This window comes from Stegodyphus dumicola, chromosome 10 (assembly GCF_044657685.1).
Source record: "Stegodyphus dumicola isolate Sdum_Otavi_A_Nest chromosome 10, ASM4465768v1".
Taxonomy (NCBI): Eukaryota; Metazoa; Arthropoda; class Arachnida; order Araneae; family Eresidae; genus Stegodyphus; species Stegodyphus dumicola.
Window position 1 is genome coordinate 81,497,790 of NC_140777.1, and position 24,440 is coordinate 81,522,229.

A 24,440-nucleotide genomic window follows, 5' to 3' on the forward strand; every position below is an offset into this window, starting at 1 on the left:
ACCAAATGACTTCCTTGTACGGAATATTAAATTATACGCACTTTTTCTTGCATTTCATTTAAACGTATTGGACTGAATTAAATCTACTTCGTCGATAGCGCATAAACCACAATAGAATAAATACACCCTTTAAGTCTAAGTCACTAAATTTGTTTAGTCACACTCTTAAACCATTAGCCGCTGGTGTTGCGTTGACGCAACGGTCAAAATAAATGGATATATAAATATAACTACCTAAGATATTTTATACCAGCAGATGATTTTGTGTAGGAAATATTATGAAGATTATTTCTGTAAAAAATATTTGCCTTGAACAATCATTTTGTTTATGATAATTAATCTCCTACTTTAAGCAAAATATAAGCAAAATTTTCGACCGGGTATTTTTTCTAAAAATATTTAGCGAAAGAATCACCGTCTTTATGAGTGATCTATGTTTAGACAAGGTCACCGTTTATCAGAACTTTACATCAGTCAGATGTTTATATTTGTGTTGGGAAGGGAGGGAAAACAGGTATTGCCCTGACGCAACGTCAGCAGGAAACGGGTTGTCAATCTCCTTTTCCACTCATTCCTTTCGATGTTCTGGTTCATGTTCTGGTTATTTAAAAATGCCTAGAACGAGGTATCTTACATTAGAAGAAGCCCTTCAAAGTTTTTTTGATGAAGAAACATTGGTTTGTTTGTTTGCTGGTCTGTAATTTTGTGTTAGATGTGCTTACTTGTTTTTGATTTAGTAGTTTTGTTTGTTGTTTGGGGGTGGTTGGTTACTGGCTGCCCTCGTTTGTGGAGATACGGGGCCCCTTCGTTTGAGCTATGGGGACAATCGTGTCCAGGTGGGCTGAAGGTGGCCTCCAATTCTTACAATTCTTACATTTGTAACCCATGTATACAGAGTGATTCTAAATTGCTTTTACAAATTAAGAGTGGTGATAGTACTCATCCAGATTTGCAATAATTACCATAGAACATAGGGTCGCATTTCACTCCGAGAGGCAGAAAAGAGACATATTAGAATTCCAACCTGAGCTTACAACAATGTTTGGAGAGCCAATGAACGAGACCAACAGCTGCGCAATCAGTTTAGTGAAAAAATCACAGAGAGTACACAAAACGTATAAAACCCAAAACTTGGCGTTCGAATGTTCATTCGAGATCAGGCTTTCATGGCAAAACACTTAAAGGCACATCTTTGGTTCTCAAGGTTTGAACCTCGCAACCGATTACAAGAAGTTAATTATCTAATCAAGAGCTGAATGTTATCAACTAACTGCAACTCAAGGTAGGTTTGATATTATCAAGGTAGGAGGGTTTTTCTCCTTCGCCATTTTCTATCCGGTTCTGATCTTACTGTGCTGCGCTAATCCTACTGGGGGCACGAAGTTCTGACAGCCAGAACACAGCATGAACATATCATTCTAATCTCGGCATACAGCGGAAGTTGAAGTTAGTTGATAATACTCAGCCCTTAAATAAACTTCTTGCAATTGGTTGCAAGTGTTGTATAATTTATACCTCCAAATGTCTCGAGATGCAATGATTAATGTGATTTCCTTTTCTTTATTAGCTTGTATTCACCTCTCAGAGCGTTACCCGACGAAATCTATGTTTTAGGCAATCTGCCAACTTTAGAACTTCAGTTATAGAAGTTGTAGTAATGTTCCCTGCTGCATTGTGAATGCTAAACCGTTTTATTCTCCTAATTAACGCTGTTATCCCTACTATGAAGGTATAATTCAATTTATTTATTTATATAACAGCAAGAAGTTCATTCGCTCTCCCAACAGTGTTTTCAGTTTGGAATTCTAATATTCCTCTTTTCTGCCTCTCAGAGTGGAATGCGACCCTATGTTCTATGCTAATTATTGCTCATCTGGATGAGTACTATCACCCCTTTTAATTTATAAGATCAATTTAGAGTCACCCTCTGTATTGTGTGCGTATGTTTCTGATGATTTTGTGTGTGCGTATGTATGTGTGTAAAGACTTTGATAATATCTACAACATGGCCAAGCGATTCATGAAGACTTATGACGTAGTAGTACTTTGGTAGACGGTTACACGAATTTTTGGCGATTTACATTGGCGCATTTGTTGGCGCGGTTTTTACAATCGTCAGCCATCTTGAAAAACGCTGTTTTTACGTATTTTACGCATAGTAAAGTATTCGAAACTTTAAAAAAAAAATAATATTGTTAAAAATAATCAATTAATTTTTTGTTGAAAACGGCGTTTTATAAAATGGCAGGCAAATGTAAATAAATACATTTATTACGAGTATAAAATACAAAAGTAAGGTTAAATTATTACATTCATATAGCAAAGAAATATAATAAAAACACTGCGCCAACGTTTAATTGGGTTACAACATTAAATATTATTAAATTAAATAATTTAATAACCTTGTAACAAATTATAAATAAATTTTTGATTAGGAAAGCCTGGTTCGCCAAAATAAGGTCTCAAAGGACAATTTTTTGATTCCGATACCAATAATTCTTGGTACTTACCAATAACAACATTCATCTTCGAAACGGACATATCCATTGTTTGAAATCTAAGGAATTCGAAGAGATGAACAATAAAATTTTAAAATGGTGCAGTAATGCGCAAATATTCAGTAACCAATCAGGGAGCTGATTACAGCTCGTTAATCCATGAATATTCAGTAACCAGGAGGAGCTAATTACATCACGCATAGAATTAAAATTATTTAAATAATCATACATAATAAAAATCATTTTAAAAAATGCAAAATTAAATTGTTTTTAATATTTAACATCCATAAATAATGTTTAAAACATTAGATTAAATTTATAGATATTAAAAACAATTACTTTTAAAGTAAGGAGACGTCATTGATTACATTATCCACACCATAAAATTATGTAAAATATCATAAACAATAAAATTTTTATTTAAAATAAAAATGCAAAATTAAATGGATTTTTAATATTTAGAAGCCATAAATAATATTTAAAACACGGAATTTATGCATAATAAAACGCATTATTTTTTAAATAAAATGACAACAAAGTGTCGGTTACCATGAATAACTTGTCCAGCAATGTGTTTACCATAAGTCGTATCGTTAAATCGCCAAAATCCGTGTAACCGTCTACCAAAATCGCACCGCGGCCGTATTTCCTGAACATATATTATTCCTGATACAGGATTTCAGATAGAGATACGATTTAACCGAAGATAACGGGTGCTTTTACTTAGAATAACGCTTATTTTTGAAAAATATATTCGAAAAAAGGGCAATAGTAGGTAGCAGGTGTGTCAGCCAGAGAAGAGAGAAAATTGATATTATTCATTTATGATGCTAAATCTAGCTTAGGCTAAGTCAGTTCTAGTTAAGCTTCATTTTGATTGGCAGTTTAAATCGAGCTTCGTAAATTTCGGTTCGTAAATTTTTCAAATACGTTTTATCTGAAGATTCATGCAAGTGTCATCTGAATTAAAGTTATGCAAGTATCATATGAGGGGGATTATTTTTAAAATGATACAAGTTATAGAGATTTAATATAAGAAATCACCATTTTTAGGATGAATATGTATTTTATATCAATATTTCTCTGTATAATAATAATAATAATAATTTAGGATGGAAACGAAGATACAAATACTTCAGTCAAGACCAATGCTTTAGGTGGTGCTGGCATACCGAATGTATAAAAACGTAGCTGTAGTCAGAGGTTGCTGTCATAACGATTTAATAGAATTTTACACAGGACACCACAGTTATTAAGATGCATATTCAGATACACACGTAACTATGGGGCATTTCTTCATGCATCTTTCGTCACATCTTAGTAAATTGTCTGTGTTATAAGGCCAATACAATGGATGCAAAAACAAAGGTAAGCTACGCCATCTTAACAGGAAACAAACAAAGCAGGTATGTGTGACGCACTCCAAAAGAAACGATGAGAGAGGGTCAAAGGACTCTCTTTTTTCCAATTGTACACATTGCTTCCCTTTCTAGTTATTCATGAGAATTACAGTTATGGCGAGTTATGGCTAATTTTTGTTTTCGAATCATCGTGATTAGCTAAGACATTGATACAAGTACCTTCATCTGCAACGCTGTATTGCATGGCATGAATTAAATTTGAAAATGACGCAATTTAATGAGATTTATTATAAGCAGTTACTATTTTAGAAGAGAAAGGGGATTTTTTAGGTAAAGCATTACAGCGTTAACAAAATGAAAATAAACTTTCTGTTAAATATATACAGTTGAATGATAAAAAGAAGAAAATAAAGGATTTTCCTCAAGTCTTTAGGATTAATTACGCCCCGTCATTTTGTTGTATAACTCACTCATGTATGAATAGTAAAATATGATGCCTAAGATTGGTAAACTAGATGTGGTGTAAAGGTATAACTTTATAAAATATGTAAAATAAATAAAAATATCGCTAGTGATAATTGTAACAAAATGTTTCCTCCGAGCATTTAACAGTGTTCAGGAAATTTAAATTTCTTCGTTGATGCTAAAATGTCAAGAAAGATACTCGTATATTTTGTTAGGCCTTTAGTAGGGCGGAAAAGTAGCTGTGATAGATACGGGCTTTCTCTGATTTCTTTCCTTACATAGCACAGACAAAACACACCCTTTTATCGATGACTAAACTGCATGACCTTCAATATTTCTAGTAGCCAGCTATGCTATGCAGATTTAACGTTATTCAGCCGATCGCCATAACTGCAATTCTCATGAATAACGACTAGAAAGGGAAGCAATGTGTTCAATTTACATAACTGGCGAAGGTTTGACAGAGAGTCTCAGAACTCAATGATCGATGGGCAAAATAAAATTATGGTGTGTCAACCTTAATTCCGCATATTATCATGATGTACACTTTTGAAAGAACAACGTCATTTGTCAAAAATAAAGTTTAAATTAATCGCTATCAGCTTCTTATCTTTAGCTTTCCTTAAACTTTTGGAGTTTGGGGACGCATCAATAGCCACTCTTTGATGTAGATTTATCAAGAAAGGTGAACTTTGATCCGCTCTTTTAATCTAAGGAAGCACAATCATTTGTTCTCAAGGCCTAATGTATTCTCTTGGTATTTTTAAGATAAATAATCCTGAATAGAGAAACTTTTATTTAACCCTCTAAAATATAAATCATTCGTACGAATAGTTTGCATTGTAGTGTCTAGTATTAAATTTCTGAATGTCAAATAAGTTGAAAGATCTGTGTTTTAAAAGGAATCGTAGTTTAAATACTTAAATAGAAAGGAAAAGGTGAATAATTGCAGCTGTCAAATTAAGCAGTGGGTAATGTCACTAAGTCTTCAACTAGGAATTTTCTTAATGCCCAGTATATAGTTCTAAACATTGAAATATATGAGAACTTATTATCTACTTATATAATAAAGAATATCTGCGTGTGTGTTTGTTCGCGATTATCTCAGTCACTACTACAGCTATCGTCACCAAACGCTCTACAATTCTTTTCTGGGTGCTGGAAAAGGTTGACGTTCAATTGTTTTGAAAAAAATAGCTAAAAACAGAGCTATTAATTAAAAACTCTGAAAACGCTAACTTTCGCCTTCATGTTTTTCGAGTAAAAACAGTCTCGCAGCAGATAAAAAAAATCTGCTTTATTTCTAGAAATGTTGCCACTGATCCTTTTCAAATCGTAGAATTTGTTAACAAAAAAGTTCGAAATTTTACAATGAAATAAAAATAGTATTGCCAAACATTAAATGCAATATTCCAGATTCCAAAAATTCGTGGGAAGACATTTCGAATGTTTCCATCTTTGTACGACATTAGTCAACCGAGATAATAATTAAAAACACTGAAAACACTAATTTGTGCGCTCATTTTTCCGAGTGGCACCAGTCTCATGCGTTGGAGATAAATATGCTTTCTTTCGAAAAAATTTGCTACTGCCCACTTTCAGATCGCAAATTTTGTTAATAAAAAATTTGTAAGTTTTACAAAATCTCTCTCTCTATATATATATATATATGAAGAATAATGTCTGAAGGTGATGAATGTCTAAAGGTCTGAATGATACAGGGTGTTCGGGATAAATTTGACATATTTATAATTGATTACAGTTTTCCTTAGGTTGGAGGTATTGACACACACTGCTCGTCATTTAAAAGTCTGGACCCTTCTTCATTCATATACAAGATGTCAGGAAGGATGGACGACTGAAACCCACCTAAATCATGGAAGAGAATAACTTGCATCATGATGGTTCGTGACGGCCATCAAAATAAGACATCAATATTATGACTGCTGCTCAATACTCCCTGAACACAGTAAAAACAATCAGGCATGAACTAGAGACTTGCAATGGTGACTACAAGGATGTAGCAAGAAGAAAGAACCCTAGCAAATGATCTGGTTGCGTTCGTACAGCAGAATTCCTCGCAAATCTGCAGGAACAGGTGTTGAAGAACCCTGGCATTGGAATTCGGGCTTTGTCACGTGAAATGAATGTTGCAGCCTCTACTATGAAGCTTGCACTCAATGAAGACCTTCGCTACTAATCATATAAGCGGATTTTCTTTTTCCTTACGAAACTGTCAAATTTATCCCGAACACTCTGTATATATATATATATATATATATATATGAATAATAAAAAATTTGTAAGTTTTACAAAATCTCTCTATCTATCTATCAATCTATGTATATATATATATATATATGAAGAATAATGTCTGCTTGTGTTTTTGTTTGTTCGCGTTATTGATTTCTGATCAGGCATGATCCATTTTTTGCCACATTTAATCGAGTAAAATTATATATAGGTGAAATGTTGAGTGGAACTCGAGCTCTTACGACCATTTGATTAGAAAGACGAAAATCATGAAAAACTGCGTGCTGCTATAACGAGAGAGAATTAATTAAGACACAATAACACGCCGAATAAATACTAATTCAGAAGTCAAACAACAAAAATCAGCGTTATATTTTCAAAATTTTCACAGGACTAGTTTCGATGGTTTTACCGAACCAACATCCTCAGCTGCAAAAACCGCCTGTGAAAATTTTGAAAATATAACGCTGATTTTTGTTGTTTGACTTCTGAATTAGTATTTATTCGGCGTGTTTTTGTGTCTTAATTTTAGAAGTCCCAAACAGGCTTATTTTTTGCTTTCTTTTCTGCACGTTGTGTGGCCGCTATTTTGTGATTGCATAAGTTTGGCGGTTAGTTGTCGGCATTCTTATGTGGGTTCCATATCGCATGAGACTGAAAAATGTATGACTATGAATCGTATTTTTTGCATCATTATTAGATAAGGAATCTCAATCTCACTCAATCTTTCTCAATCTAACTTAATTGGCTTCGGAAACTTTCCCTAGTATAAAGATAATGGGAAGTCGCAAGGGACTGACTACCTAGTTTTAGTTCATGTTTCCGAGGAATCAACATACAGACCAGCATCATAAATAGACGTCCGGATATTCTAGATATTTTCATTACGAACTTTAATATACCATAGCTCTCTCTGTGATTTGTGATAGGACGTCACATCACGTGCCGGTGCTGGCTCATCTTGGTGTTAATAAACCGAAAGACTTACCTGCTGTGAAACACACAAACTGGGATTTATACTATAATATTTTGATGACTTCCCCTTTTAAATGTGAATCTCTGAAAACCAGAGGAGACATTGATCATTCAGTGAATAATTTCTCGTTTCTACTACGGAATGCCAGTGATTAAGCCAGTATTAAGTTCGTCCGCTTTCAGCACGAACGTAACCCTGCCTCGAACATCAGAATTTATCACGTTTCGTAACAGAAAAGAATTCGGTCTCAGCTGGGACCCGAGATTATAAACTGAGATCAATAGGCTGAACCGGAGGATTAAACAGCTACAAGCCCACAGACCTAACTCTTGGCGTTACAAAGTTGAGAAACTGAACGAAGATCCTGGCGCCATTTGGCGGCTCATCAAAACGTTAAAACAAAACAGTCCTTGCAGAAATCCTTTAAAAATGATAATGGTCCCATCTATACGGATAAGGGCAAAGCGAAACATTTTGCTGAACATCTTTCAAATCAGTTTAGCCCAAACTCCACCCTCATCTGATCCCAGTTCGGACACTGAAGTTCGCTATTTCATCGAAAGTTGGTCAAACGCTCCCACTGAAAAGAAAAGTCATAAGTTAACTACGCCAAATGAAGTACAGAGCATCATTTAATCACTAAAGGTGAAAAAGGCTTAAGTCTAAGATGAAATTAGCAATCAAATGTTAAAGGCTATGCCCCACAGGAATTTATGTAAGGTGACAGGCATACTCAATGCCTGCTTATATAACAACTATTTCCCGCTCGCATGGAAACAAACGCAGATTCTTATGATCCCGAAACCCGAAAAACCACAAGATATTCCGGCTAATTTCCGACCAATTAGTCTGCTTTCCTCCGTCAATAAAATTCTAGATAAATTAATCTACCTCAGATTGCTTGAAAATTTAGATTTCTTATCCGACCACCAACACGGATTCAGAAAGACTTTCATCTACAACTCAGTTAGATCGATTAATGGAATTTATACGTGCAGCTCTGCATGATAAGTTGAGTGTCGAAATCCTATGCCAATGCTAGAAGTGACAAAAGCTTTTGACCGCGCCTGGCATCCAGAACTCATCTACAAACACATACATCTGAAATTCCCGCAGGAAATGATTCGCATGATCTATTCCTTCCTGAATAATAGTACTTTCGCTATGAAATATGGAAATGCAACCTCCGTTGTCAAGAACATTTCAGCAGAAATTCCCCAACGATTAATATTAGGCCCGTTAATTTATATTATCAATACAAATCATTTCCCGAGCTTCAGAGGTGATGTGAATACTCAACTAGCGTGCTACGCCGACGGCACAGTCCTTGTGGTCAAGTCCAAAATTCCGAATCATGCTTTGACCAAGCTATAGAGAAAAATCATTGATATCGAGGATTGGTGTAGCAGCTGGAAGACCTCCATTCAGCCTGAAAAATCTCAGATCTTGCTTATTAGGAAATTCCGAAGAACAGACAACATCAACACAGAAGTCAGACGTTACGGGTCGACGGTACCCAGAGTTGATAAAGCCATCTACTTAGGCGGTCACTCTAAATAAAAACTTTAACTGGACTGATCATATGAATAGAGTCAGCGGTAAAACTTTCGGAGTAGCGTTCCGTCTGTTTCCACTGCTCAAAAATGAATTGCTACCTCTCAGCATCAAAAAGAGACTCGGTCATACGCGCTATTATGACCTACGCTTTTCATGCCTGGGCCAATGCAAGTGAAAATGAAATCATGAGGCTGCAAATTATACAGAACAAGATGCTAAAGATTATTGCCAACGCTCCTTACTATGTGGAAAATAGAAGCCTGCACTCTGATCTGCATATCGAAACTATCTTGGAGTTCCTATCTAGAATAAATAGTAATTTCTTCAATAGTTCCTTCATTAAGAACCCAGCAAACTTTGCCGAAGTCTTTGAGTATAAATTCTAGCCGAGGAAAAGAGGTACCGCCCATTCGCCGCCCACCTCCTGAACTTAGGATCCGCGAGCAGATTCGGAGCCTCCAACCTGCCGACAGACAGCCAGTAATATCTAAGTTTTTTCCCCTGGATTTAAGAAACCTATAAATTAATTAATCTACTCAACAACAATCTTGGCTTCCCTGCTCCGTGAACTTAATCACGAACACAGAGAGAGAGAGGCGCACTGTCCAGGAATTTTAACGAACTGCGCTAGTCGTTATTTCCTACCTACCAGTCTCTCGAGCTTCCCGTCGCAGCGGGATATTACCCAGATAACCCGGGGGAGAACCCCCGGGCAACTAGTACCACGCTGCGCTAGGACGTGCCAGACCCCGAAGCCGGCCAATAAGTGACCTTTCCCAGGGCCTTCGGAACCACCAAGTTCATAAATTTTATACCCCCGTGGCCGAGACTGCCTAGGTACAGATCCTAACCAGTAGCTTCGCAAAGTTCTCTACTTCGACCCAGGGGAAGAATTAATCTACTCAGTGGACAGAAATTAATTTTGTGAATATTTTAAATCGTAACACTACATAACTCGTGCAGAGGTTTCACTGCAAAAACTGTTAAGGGCGGAATTCTCAGATTCTCCATGCATCTCTAAGACCACGTGACCATGCGAACCAATGGGAAGACAGAACCTACCACTTCGAAATGCACTATAGGCTGTTTAATTTGTTCTCTATATTGTGACTATTATGGATTCAGCCTCCATTGCATAGAGGATAAAGCTCTGAAGATAATAAGAGGTCACACTTGTGTATATGTAAATACTTTTATACTACAACTCTGATTTTATTTTTGTGTATTGTGTACTAGATGTCTGCAGCTGACCCGCCGAGCGACACCGTCTTACAGACTGTTCAAATCATGAGATTGTTTTTCTCAGTGCTTGAAAAATTGCAGCTTCTAAGAACTAGAGCAGTTATTTAATTCTTTATTTTTATTTTGACTGTGAGGAAAGACATGCAATTTATGTTTAGATTTATGTATTTAGTTTGGCCAAAACGTAACGAACTTAAAATTTCCTCATTAGCGTACAGAACGTACATTCATTTTTGAATATCGGGTCTACCAGGAATTGACAGAGAGAAAAATACCGGTTTTACTTATTTAATTATGGTATAGTGATTAGGCCACTTTGAGTACTCGAAAAAGGAGCAATGACCCCGCCGGGACTCGAATATGCGCCGTGTGTGCTACAACTACATCACGAAGGCATGCAGAAATGAAAGAGAAAATATTTTATATACTTCCCCTTTTAAAAGGTGACTGGATATTAGGAAACCCCATCGCCAAATTCTGGTGGTGAAGAATCATCATCCATCACCTTTTAGTTCAGGACCCACCTTAGATTTATTAGCTTATTTTGAAGCAGAAGGTATGAAAAATGTGCAGTGTGCTCTCCTGGACTCGAATCTGGACCTCTCGAATATACTCCGAGTGTGCTACCGTTACACTAGGAAGGCATGTAAAAAGGTAGGGGCAAAATAACTTATAACGGCAAAGCACTTCAAGGCTATTTGCCCAAATGGGCCAAATGGGACTCGTAACCATGACACCTGGGGAAAACCATTAAACTCTCCATGGAGTCAGTCCGTTTGAAGGAATTTGAGCAGAACTGTCAGTGTTCAGCGACTTCATCGTTTGCCGATTGGTGGGCCAGAGGGTAAAAGGGTCGTGGCCTTAGGAAATAAAGAATGACCATGTTCACTAATGCGATGGATAGCAATGGATGGCTTCAAGTCAGATGATAGCTGTGCTTCGTGAGTGCGCTATCTGAAAATGGCATGCAAAATTCATCCTACTAATGCAATTTTCATGCAATCATCCAATTAAGATACAATAAGAAGCCGAAAAAGTAATAATTTAGAAGTCAAACAACAAAAGGTTTATAAATCAAACAACAAAACATCAAACGATGAAGGTTTATGGTTTACACGTAATCCTTCATCGGTTTGCATTCCAGCACACTTCAAATCATGTCATCCGACTAAACAAAAGGTAGCTTCATTTTGTTACTTTTTTTCTCCGTGCCTCTTCAATTTTGCTCATCCAAACTATCTCTTGATGAAGAACTAAATTATGTAAAACCAGTAGCTATTGACAGGAGCTTTTCGTCCAGCATTATCAATGAAGCAGTTAAAAAATTCTCATCTCAACACACCAAAACTTACTTTCTTGTTTTAGGAGATTATAAAAATTCTCTTGTCATTCCCTTCTTTCCATCAATTAGCTATAAAGTTGCACGTATTTTACAGAAATTTAACTTTCGGGTAGTTTATTCTCCCATCAATAAAATTCCGATTTCCATACTCAAGGACCCCATTCCGGATATGAATTCTTGAGGTATTTACAGGATTACTTGCCAGTGTGGCTTAATTTACTTTAGTCAAACTAAGACAGCCTTGAAATTTCGCGTTAAGGAACATGAGGCATATGTTAGATAAAAGGAAACACAGAAGGCTTCTGTTGCCCAGCTTTGTTGGCCCAAAAATCCCACTTTCAATTTTTCTGCAGCCATAATTATTCAAAAAAAAAAACTTCCATTGGTAAACTGGATTTTTCTAAAGGCATTTCGCATTCAAAAAAATCTTTCTATTCTAGTTAACGACCCTAATTCGAATCTATCTTTGCCTTCAGCCTTAAAAGATATTATGTTTTAATTCTGGTTTCATCAACAGATCGCGCCAGTAGCTTGACTCCTGTCCAGTACTTCATATCTAATCTCATCTGCTCACTACATCTTATCTCGTTCAGATGCGCTTTTCAGCTGAGGAAGATGGTTCGGTAAAACCATCGAAAATAGTCCTGTGCAAATTTGAAAATATAACGTTGATTTTTGTTTTTTGAAAAATCAAATTAATCACCCAGTTGCTTAGGAATTCATACTGAACAATGATATTTGCCTTTACAAGTCTGCCTAATCTAAAAGATTTCGACAACTTTGAAAGAAACATCGGCAACTTTTCATGAATCACAGATTTCTCCAAATTCAACGAGAAACATACAACAAATTTCAGTCCGTATTACACCTTTGCCTGATATAATGTAATCACTTGTAGAAGAATCATGGATTTCAGAGCCATTTGCTCCTGCCAATACGATGAAACATCAATATATGTTAATCGATTGGGGATGCACATGCTTTCCTCACTTTGCTGTTGCGCATGCTTGTTCTCCATTGCATGACTTCCCAAAATTATTCCTTCCAATATGACCTGATTGAAGATACATCTAAAGATGAATGGCTTTTGTTTGATCAAACAGTATATATATAAATATATATATATTTAAACAAATTTAAATTTTTAACAAATACGTATAAAAGTAAAAAAGTAAAAAAGCAAATTTAATATTTTGTAAATATGTATATTTAATCAATACTGGATTCTTTCCTTTTACTAATAAAGGGGCAATGCTTTTCAAAAGTCTCAATTATAACCCGAATTGAGTGAAGATTTTAATCTTCTTCTTCTAATTTTCCATACTTTAGCCAGTATTTAGTTAAGTTTTGATATGCCGATTAAATCAAGTTCATTAAACTTTTAATATTTTCTTTCATCAAATTTAAGTTTTATTTAACTTCCTAAAGGATATTTTGAGAAATTTCTGGGAATTTTTAGAGGTTTAGAGGTTTTTAAGGACTTCATTTCAAAAAAATTTGGGAAATTTTACTTTAAAACTTTAATATTAAAACATTTCAGTTTTTCTTAATTACTTTAATTTTTTTCAATTTTCACACAAAATATCTTTCAGTTATTTTTTTTAACAATTTTCACAATTTTTGAACGGAACACACATTTCAAATTACAAACAGTTTACATTTTTTTCACATACCACTTCACTTTAATTTCCTTCAAGCAAACATACATCTCTTGATTGGCTCAGTTACTTAACTCCCTAAATAATTGATATTACTACCTATAGGATTTTTAATTTAATTTAATTTAATTAATATTTACAAAATTTTTTTACTATAACAAAAATAGCAGCTTGACACTCAACTTTACCTACATAAGCGCCATCTATATAATTTGAAGAACACACTTACTTCTCTTTCACAACACTTTTGCTGCAGACCCCAACACTCATATAGTAGGTAAGTTAGAATTAAAACTTACTATTTACTTGCTTTAAGTATTTTTTTTTTAAAAAATTTATGTAGTATAAGTATTTTCTAAATATGAAATTATATTTTTAAATATATATTTATTTTAAAAATTGTGAATTAGTTCTTTTTGTTTTTTTATTTCTTATTGGTTTATATGGATTATGTATAGTTATTTTATAGTTTCTTTTTATTGATATGTATATTCGTGTAGGGGAAGTTTCTGTAGACAAGGATTTCTAAAATACATTGGTATCTAGATTTTTTAGTATTTTATAAAAAATTAATTTTTAAAAAAATTTAATTTTTTAAGAAAAAGTTTAATTCTTTACTTTACTTGCTTGTTTCTCAAAAGACTTAATTAGTATTTTCCTTTTTGAACTTTAATTCTTAAATTTTAATACTTAAATGTTAATTTTTAAGGGTACCACTTTATTGGAATTACTTTTGGTTTTGACTTTTACGCTTGCCTGCATGAATGACGAAACACGAATTGAATGATTGGAGAATTAGGTTTGGAGGCAACTTCCCCTTGATAAGTCTGTCTCCTGCCTACTCTACGATCATTCATATATGCATTTTTTAAAAAAAATGTTTAATTTAATTTTAATTTTAATTTATTAAATTAGTAGATTTATTTTCATGGATAGACTTTGCACTTGATTTGCTTATGCTTCTGAATTTAAATGATATTGTAGATTAGTTCGAGAATTAAATCTTTTACATGTTTGCATATTTTAAAATTATTTTAAATTATTAAGGCTTTTTTCCTTTTTTTTAGAATTTAAATTTGCTTTCTTACTCTTTACTTTTATACGTATTTGTTAAAAATTTAAATTTGTTTAAATTTAAATTTCATTCCTTGCAGCAGTGGCGCAAAGAATATTTAATTAAATATGTATTTAAATTTAATAATTTTTTTAATTAAACTCGAATTTTTCAATTCAACAATATATATATATATATATATATATATATGCATATATTGGATTACTTTCTCTATTTATAAGCTACATAGCTATGGTTATAGGAATAACAAGTAGCTATGGTAATAACCAGAAGCTGGTATTTATTTCAGACTTATGAAAAACTTGGCAGAGTTTTCTTCAGATGCTTCAGGAAAAATCCGGCGATGGAGAGCGCTCAAGACCACAACACAGGGACTGTCAGATCAGAGGAATAAGAAGGAAAGTAGATTCAAGCGCGCACATCGTATGGATGAATCCGTCACGGGAGTCGGAGTAATGGAAAACAGCCTTCGATGGCACGAGTGATGCTTGGATCTAGCAGATCTCGACATCTGTTGATGGAATAAATAGGAATTTTGCCGCCGAAAGACTGTAAAATGTAGTAGACTGTGAAAATTTGTTTTCTATCGGAACTTCTCTTCAATTGAGTTGAATCGATAAACTTAATTTACTATTTTCATCATCCTCCCTTTCTGTTTTTTTTTCTTTCTTTTCAAGAACCTACTGATGATGGCGCAGAGAATACAATCTTTCCAACCTGCACACCATTTTAAATAGTTTAGGCTACCACATTCCATAAAATGCTCCAAAAGAAGGAATACCTTTCAACACCCAATGAACAAAACAACACAAAAAATTATATTTTTTCGTTATTTAAATTCAGTCTTTAGTCAGAGTTTACAACTCTTCAGAAACGGGATATGTGAGCTCGATTAAAAGGACTTAATTGGGTGACTTTCATAAAGCTGTGTTGAAACGTAGTCCTTGAAAGCACAATTTTTTTTGGTTTTTCTAATGAATATATGTATTTATTTGCAAATAATTTCTCAACTAATTAACCTATGTTATCCTAAATAAGTTCACTAGAAAAGCGAAATTCCACTGTGCTTTGTGCATAAAATTTAATAAGGTAAATCAATAATTTGTATTTTAAAACCGAAACAATACTAAAATGTTCACTTAAGATGCATATCCCTTTTAACCCTTTAACTGTCAAGTTATTTTGATGATTTGGGTACACAAATTGTCAATTTTTTTTATTGCAAAAACCAAATGTTTAGTACAAAATAAAATATACTTAAGTAGTTAAAAATTGATATTTTGACGTACATGGGTAAAATTTTTAAAGTTTTGTAGCCACTGCATATTTTCTTTGAGGCAGCTGTCACTCAACATGGCAGTTGCAAAGTTCGCTTCTAGTGGAGCATTATTTTCTAAAAATAAAAAAAAATAAAAAAAAAAAATAACTATTTTCTAAAACATAAATAAATATAAGTGAATACCTATTAGTAGTTCAGTAATTCAGTCTTCTGTGGTACAACTGGAAACACTTTTCCAAGCACAAACCAACTCCATAATCACTACACCAGAATCGTGATTCCTTTCTTATCTTTTCCCCGTTTTTATCCTTTTCCGAACAACACACTTTGCACTGTCTTGTAGGCTCACGTTTCGCAGGAATAGGAGGAAAATGGGATATAAAATGTCGTTCAGTAAGACGGGCAGGGTTATCTATTGTAGGTGGTCTGCCAACATTCTTTTGTCCAGAAGCTGCATCATCATATTTATGTAAAAGCTTTTCTACAACTTAGATTCGAAATTCTAAAAATGTAATACGTTTCCCAACTACATTTTTATAGAGCAAATATGAGTTCCAGAGTACCTTGTCTAGTAAATGTAAAAATATCTTTTTATAATATTTTATCTGACGTTTTCGGATTGTTGGATGAAAGGATATTTCCTGATCACAGCGATCTACACCACCCATAGTTAGACCGTTCTTTCAAATGTTACGAATTTGGTATTTAAAAAGCTAATGTTAGTTCAATTATAAATTAAATGGTTTTATTTCTCGCGCAGTGCAGCGCGTGACGAATATTAAAAGAAAGCTAAGCCGGAAAATTGAAAATACAAGAGCGCGTGCATTAAATAAATAAATATCTCTTTTTGATTTCGAGAAAGTACTGGAAAATTCTAGCGCGTGATTTTAAAATCTTATAAAAGGAGGAAAACATCTCAGTTTGTAGTAGTTGCTTAGTTTGTTGTTGTTTAGAAAAACTGCTCTTGTTGATTGTAGCGAATTCGCGGATTAGCGTTCTTTAGCTGTTTTGAATTACGTTCTATTAGACATTTGAGTAGTTAAAAGATAACTACTGTGAGATATTGTAATACTGCATGATAATTTGAGAAAATTTAAGCATTTTTTTGTTGCGATAATAATAAATTTTTGTTCATTTTTCATCGGACTTGTGCATTCATTTCATAACGAACCCGTACGCACGCAACAATATTATCTTTTATATAAATCTTCAATGGCATACATGCATGTTTCCATATGTACGTCATCACCATCTTATTTAGTGGATTAGTAAGTTATAGTTAAGCATTCAAAATGTTCTTTCAGCAAAGAAATACTTTTGTAAATTAAAAGAAATAGCAATTGCATTACATATGAGAAAAAATACGAAGTACCATAAAGCCAGGCTTACCAACGATTGAAATCGATCCACATTTCTTTAATATTGTGAGAAGCATAGAATATTAAATAAGCAGACGCTAGTCTCCTAATTTAAGCATTTCCACTGTCATAAGAAAATTAGAAAATGCAGCGCAGAGGATTTTCAATAATGCATGACGCCTGACAGCATAAATGAATGTAGAGTCGAAAATTAATGTACCATGTAAATAAATCTACAAACGAAAATCGGAAGTTCAATAACTAATTAATTAAATCAAAAAGAATTACTTACACACAGATTCATTAATATGATTAATGAACCTTTAATTAACAGCATTTAAGTTCATTAACGTTATTGAGCATATCTACCTAAATCTAAGACAGACTAACCAGAACCTTTTAGTAACTCTGTTTGTTTCAAGAAATGGAAACACCACTGGTAAGTAATATAAAGATTTTCTTTAAAAATTATGGAAACGGACTTTTTTAAAGAATGTAACAGCACAAGACATTTTTATCACAGTCAAACTATTGAAAATTGCCTACAAGCTCAAGAAATCACTTTCAAAGGTTTCAGTAGCTATCATTACTTTCACCAATATCTGGTAATAAGCTGCATTTTATTTCCATTCAACTTATATTAAGGAAATTCATTTTTAATGAGCAAGAAAGTTTTTGCTGGGAAATTCTCAAAATGACGAATGTAATATTGCAAAGACCCCGCGGTAAGCTTTGCTTTCGCAATGGAATTTCTGTTGCAAGTATTCTTGAAATGTTGCAAGTAAAAAAAATAATAATAATAATAATAAAAAAACTTAAATGAATTTTTATTAGCATAATCCTTTTTCAAAATCAAGGCCCGATGGTACAGACGCTAGCGCATCGCACAGCTGCACCACAGGTCCGGGGTTTGAAGCCCGTGTTGGGCAAGGTCGACTCAGCAGTTTTTCCCTTGATTTCCATTCTTGGGTCGATGAAAGGAATACCAAGTTCGCTTGGGAACTAAACACTGGGGGTCCTGCGACACGCTTACCATTTGTTCAGGGCATATGCTTACGCAACCCGGGGCCCAAGGTGAAGAAAGCAGATGGCGGGGCACTGCAGGCCTTGGTCTATTAGGCCTGTTTGCGCCACTGAGTTTTTTAGTTTCCTTTCTTAAAATGCGTACCTTTTGGAGTTGAAATATTTATTTACTTTTTTGATATAAAAACACCTCATTAACCAAATGAAAGGAGCTTAACACATGAAGCAAAACCTAAACACCCATGTCACAGTTAACCAAAAAATCAAGGTACTGCTATAATTGTTCTCTTCAGTTGTCATGTTACTGTGCATCATGAATGTATACAAACAGACTAAGCTCTTAAGTAAAGAATATATTTTGAATGTTTTCAGACGTTTGCGGGAAGCAGTTCGAAGAAGACAATCTGATCTACGGGTAGAGAAAACTTATGAGTTTGGTATTTCGATAATATGCTTTATAGTAAAGGTCTTTCTAGTAAATGTTTGAGCAGACTACAATACATATGGCACCAGATTAACAAAATTAGATTTTATTTCCTTTTACGGTTAAAGCTGCTGCTTCATGGTTACTGTTTTGTGTTTATTCATGCGATAAACGAAAATGCACTGTAGGTTATGAAGTCGTTCTCAAAAACGGGTTAAAATACCTTTCGATGATGTTAAAATATGTTGAGTACACTGCCGTGAAACGATATATTTCGAAAGGAATCTTCTAAATATCAATGCTATTGAAATCTTTAATAACGTGGATCGTGATTGCAAGGTTAGATTGCAAGGTTCATCTTGAATTTATAACAGTTTTAGTTTCTTTTATAACAGTTATCAAGCTACTTTCCTATCTCTCCTAATTTCAGCTTACAAATCCTTACCAGGATGAGTCTTTAGAATAGCCTTTAATGCAAATAAGAAGGATTAGTATTTAAATCGAAGTTCCACTGACTTCGAGAGAGGGAATTAGAGTTTCTGAATAGTGCGCATATGCATTTTGTTCACATATTTCCAAGCTGTTACTAAACTCGACCGTATTACGTGCCCTGGATAGCTTCGATAACTAATTGGATATTAGGAGCCAACTAGTTAGATTTGTGATAGCTTCGGCTATACCTCTTTAGTTAAGCACTAGTTAAGTTCTTGCTTATCACTTTTAAGCTCAATCGGAGGCTTTGCTGTACGCCCTGGGAAAGAGGCCAAATGTTCATTGTTACTTTGAGAAAGAAAGGGTAATTCACCCTTCTCGAGTCTTACGTTTCTCTTACTGAAGCGGTTATTCTCATAGCTGTTCACCAGTTTCCTCCACATTCAGTTGCTTGTAAAAGGGTGGAATCCCAGATCTGGCGCCCGAAGCATTTCTGATGAACTACGCCGTTAGAAAACGAAATATTTACGTTAACCCTTCTGACCTTTCAAGTCCCTCAGCCTCCAGCAAATCCCATGGAGGGATTCATAATTCATCGTGGAAACACTGAGAGCAGACATGAAGCCCGCTGCAACATTTGAAGGTAAAGGTTTGGTGATGACCTTAATGGAGCAGCTGGAATTGATTTTACTTTATATCCTGTAAACCAGCTGCAGAAGATTACAATTGCCAGAGCGAGTTTAAAAGGCCAGGCCTGAGCTGGTTCAAAGGAATCGGGAAATTCCTGTTGGGAATCCAGGATCGGGAACCTACATATGGGAAAATTTTAAATACATACGGGGTTATCTCCTGGGGAGAAAATTCCCTAAATTAAATTAAATACTGTAGTTGTAAAAAAATCGGCCTTGCTGGAGATTCAAATTTTATTGAACAATGTTTCCACTGCCACCCTACTCAAAAGAGACGCTCAATGCAGGAGAAAAAAGAAAATGGAAAAACTGGTAAGACAATTTTGTAAATTTTTTGATGACGAACGTTGCTTCTGTCAGATCGTCCAGCACGAAATTAATATTGGAAATGTCACCCAGTCCGGTCTAAGCGGTATCGGTATGACCAAGTGAAAAAAGAGATACTAGAACATCATAAGACTAAAATGCTGGAGAACAAAATAATTATCCCGAGTAGCAGCCCCTATGCAAGCCCGGTAGTTTTATGTAGAAAGAAAAACGGCCTTCTACCGTCAGATCCGAACTCATGGTGGTTCGCAGTTGATTACAGTAAACGGAATAGTATAACAAAATATCCAACACATCTTCCCCCGATAATTGATGAAATAATAACGAAAATCCCATCTACTAAGTACATGACCAAGATAAACCTGACGTCAGAGTATTTTCAGATCGCAGTACAACCCAAGGATGTCGAGAAAACATCTTTCATAACGAAGTCAGGAGTGTATGTCTTTTTGAGAATGACGTTTGGCTTACGCGGAGGAACGGCTATATTCCAAAATGTCATGGATATTGTTTTAAGACTCGTCGTAGGCAAAAATACAGTCATATATTTAGATGACATCATTGTGCCTTTTTTAGTAATACTTTAAATCAAACTCAGCGAAACTACATCGCAACAGAAGGAAAAACTCTCGCTGTCTTACTAGCGGTGCAAAAATTTCGCGTTTATTTCAGAAGCGCTCCGACAACATTATACTCACATAATGCGGCATTTGGTCGCTTGTATTCGGGGAAAAATGTTTCACCCCATCTTATACGCTGGACGTTAAAGCTACAGAAGTTAATTATAAAAAATACACCGGGGAAAGTAAACGTTGTTGCCCTGTCAAGAATTAAGATGGACAAAGAGGAAATTATAGTCAGATGTATGATGCTAACTTCCAAAATAATTGCATCCCGTGAAACAATAATTTCAGAACTGAAGACGGACACTGAATTCAAGGATATTTATGCATATCTTAAAGACCCCGATCATTTCGAGCATGTGGATATAACGGCTATTCGGAACAGGACAGGCCACTATAAAATCATTCATACATTCCTGTTTTATAAGAAAATAAATAACGATAATTCAGAATACCGGCCAGTGATCCCAGCGACTCCACGGTTAAGTATTTTAGGGGAGCTGCTGGATTCGCCCATTTAGGGTCACTTAGGTATCAGCAAAACATTGCAAAAGGTCCGCGAGGCGGTATATTTTCCTCAGTTACAGAGGGTGCTAAGGGCGTATGCCATGTGTTATGTGCCAATTAATTAACGACGTTAATTACAACTCGGTCGTGTACTTAAATAACATAAGAACTACTTTCCAAAATGAATTGGTTGGTATTTATTTGCATCGGCAAAAACAGAAAAACAGTAGACGATTCGTTTTTAAATAAGTGTATTTTAAAAATGCGGGCCCCAGTAAAAGAAATATCTGGTAATGGGAAAATTTTTGTGAGTCACTTATTTCAAAATTTTTGCACAGGACGTGAGAATTCGGAAGAAAGACGTGAGAATTCGGAAGTTAACGAGAAAGGATACTGTAAATATCTTTTAGTCTAAAAGACTTGAAATAATGATAAAAATTGTTGAACCTGAAATGAAAATTCAGGGAAAGATTGTAAATTGTGTATAGCAACTATGTAACTTGTGAGGCAAAATGGATTTAAAATTTTATATGTTAAATGTGGAAAAAATGTTGTGGTGAAAGTAAAAATTTTAAATGTCGGTTGTAGAAGTGAAGTTAAACTTTGTTTAAATGTTAAACTTTGTTTTAATGCAAACTTGGTATAAATGCAAAACCTTGTTTAAATGAGGAATTGGAATGAATGTACACTATGAATGTTTTAAAAGTTAGGCTCTGCAGCCAGCACTTTAAAGTTTAAATCAAGCCCCCTTTAGCACATTTGGTGCAGTTTTGTATTTAGGGAGTCTTCGACGTCTCGAAGGTCAAATTCTAATAGCTCGCAGACGATAGTCGGTAACGTTGATTAGCGATAACACAACACCGACACGCACGTTTCATTCAGAATAAATTTCTGGAGAGCGTGGGGGAGGGGGAATGAGTTTAAATAGATGTGAATGAAAGCTATTTGAGGGTCAAATAAATACAAATACAATGTATACGGAAGGGAAAATTGAATTTTTTTTGTAAAAACAAGGACTAATACTTTACCTTTTTTTGTAAAAACAGGGACTAATACTATAATATTGAAAGGAGCAAAGCAGATATCAGACTGAATTCAAAATGAAGAAGATGTATGTGCTAACAAGAATATTGTAAATTGTAAAAATTATTTTTTTCTAGTTTTAGCTTAGCTTTAGATCTTTTGTAAAGTTGGCCCTAACAGGAAGAATTCAATAATGATAGTGATTTAAGAAAGCAGAGTATTAGAAGTTTAATGTTAAAGCGTTAAAGAAGTTTTGTAGAATTTAAACTCTTAAACAAGGTCATTGTAAGACCTAATTCTTCGAGGAGTTAAATTCTGGTGGGGAAAGATGTTTGGGTTATCCTAAGTTTGTAAAAGTTATTTTTAAGTTGAAGCTCCTTTCCTCTCTCTCCTAATTTCAGCTTACAAATTCTTTCCAGAATGAGGTTTCAGAATCTTATGTAATGCAAATGAGAAGGACTAGCATTTAAGTCGAAGTTCCACTGACTTCGAGAGAGAGAATCAGAGTTTCTGATTAGAGCGCGTTTTCCTTTCGGCCACATCTCTCTAAGCTGTTATTACACTCGTCCGTATTACGTGCCCTTGATAGTCTCGCTAGCTAATTTGATATTTAGGGGCCAAATACTTAGAATTGTGTTAGCTTCGGGTAAATCTCTTTAGTTAGTCTTAAGTTAAGTTCTTATTTCTTATATTTTTAAGTCCAAGTGGAGGCTTTGTTGTACGTCATGAGAGAAGGACCTTCTATACACCTTTATTGTGAGCAATAAAGGATAATGAATCCTTCTTGAGTTTTACATTTTGTTCCTGGACTATGCGATTGTTCGCTTAGTAGTTCACTAGGTTCCTCCACACTTAGGTAATATATAAAAGGGAGGAACACTGTAAGACAGACAGAAGAAAGTTACAGATAACTAGTATATCTCTTATTGTCTTAAGAAATTCTTAAAGTATTGAATATTAAAGGACATATATTTCACCATGGTAAAGCATCTTCTCACTCAGCCAGAGAGACAGTCGCAATTTTTAAACAAAAATAGACCAAAATGACAGAATATCCTCTTTATTCACACCCTACATGTGAGATCTATTAGCCAAATATCTCACCTGGGATATATATATATAGGTCTCTCATTTGTTTTGAACTTGTAATCGTTTGTTTATCTCATCATACACTACATACCTGTTACGATTCGCGATAGAAGTTCATTTCCTTCGGGGTTGCATATATTTAATCATTTGTTTATCTCCTCATACACTACTTACCTGCTAAGCTTCGTGATAGAAGTTCGTTTCCTTTTAGCGTATATGTTTTTTGTGACCGAGTGTATATTGTTACGTTATTTTCTTCCTTCATGTTCGTACGGGGTTTGTAGATTTGGAGTGAATAACGACGACACTTGATGAAGTATCGAAACACACTTTATTAGTCAGCATTTGTCAGGACAGCTCCAAAGCAAGTCGTCTATGAACTACTATAAACATGCTGGAACAATCAGCGACACAGCCTTCACACTGTCAGGCAATAACGGTGGAGACAAGCTTCCTGTAAAGCACCCGACTCTGCTTTCCGGAGTACAGTTCCCGACTCTGCTTGGTCGTTCTCGGAACGCCACGTACTCTCGAGACTCTCCACGCTACAACTCGCGATGCACTCGACGACACACAGAGCACATCTCCTGTGTCTCGGTTCAGTTGTTTCCGGAGATCAACACGCTCTAATCGCGATGCTCTACGAGACACTTTCGGTGCACTCGACGACCCACTCGGCACTCGTTTGGCCGGCTGTCAACGCGATCGCTTCCGCAGGGATTGACTCGCTAGACGAGACACACTCACTCGATGAGAGACGCACACTAACTGACTGCGGACCAGCAGGGTTTATATAGCTTTCGGCTTGAGTTCGAGAACATTCTGGGCTAAACCGGTAAGAATTCGTTCCAGAAGGTTCTCCATTCGTGCATGGGATATTGCCAATTTTGTCGCCAAGTGTCGCCAAATTGGGAATTTCTCGCCAAACGTGGCAACCCTAAAACTGCTTTGCGGGGAAGCTATCTTACCGCCCCTTACATTTCGTAACAATATTATTATTCTGTTTATAAACATTTTATAAATTGCTTATAATTTCAACTCCAAATTAAATACTGTTCTAAATGTATAAAATAGACTAAGGTACCGCTTAAAATCGAGTTCGTATAAGTCGGATTATTACCGTACAGGGATTTTCATGCTTTCTTATGCTTCGTCTGTTATACAGTAAAATTTCTTCCATTTAAAGAAAAAAAAAAAAAAATTAGAAATAAGCCTGCAAGAAATTTTAATTGTACGAGA

At 35.0% G+C, this 24,440-nt stretch overlaps 1 long non-coding RNA gene across 1 annotated transcript in view; it reads right to left on the reverse strand.

The window, feature by feature from the left end:
* LOC118183594 (uncharacterized) overlaps positions 1-24,440 on the reverse strand; it is a 57,804-nt gene that overhangs the window by 12,208 nt on the left and 21,156 nt on the right. The window lies entirely within an intron of this gene.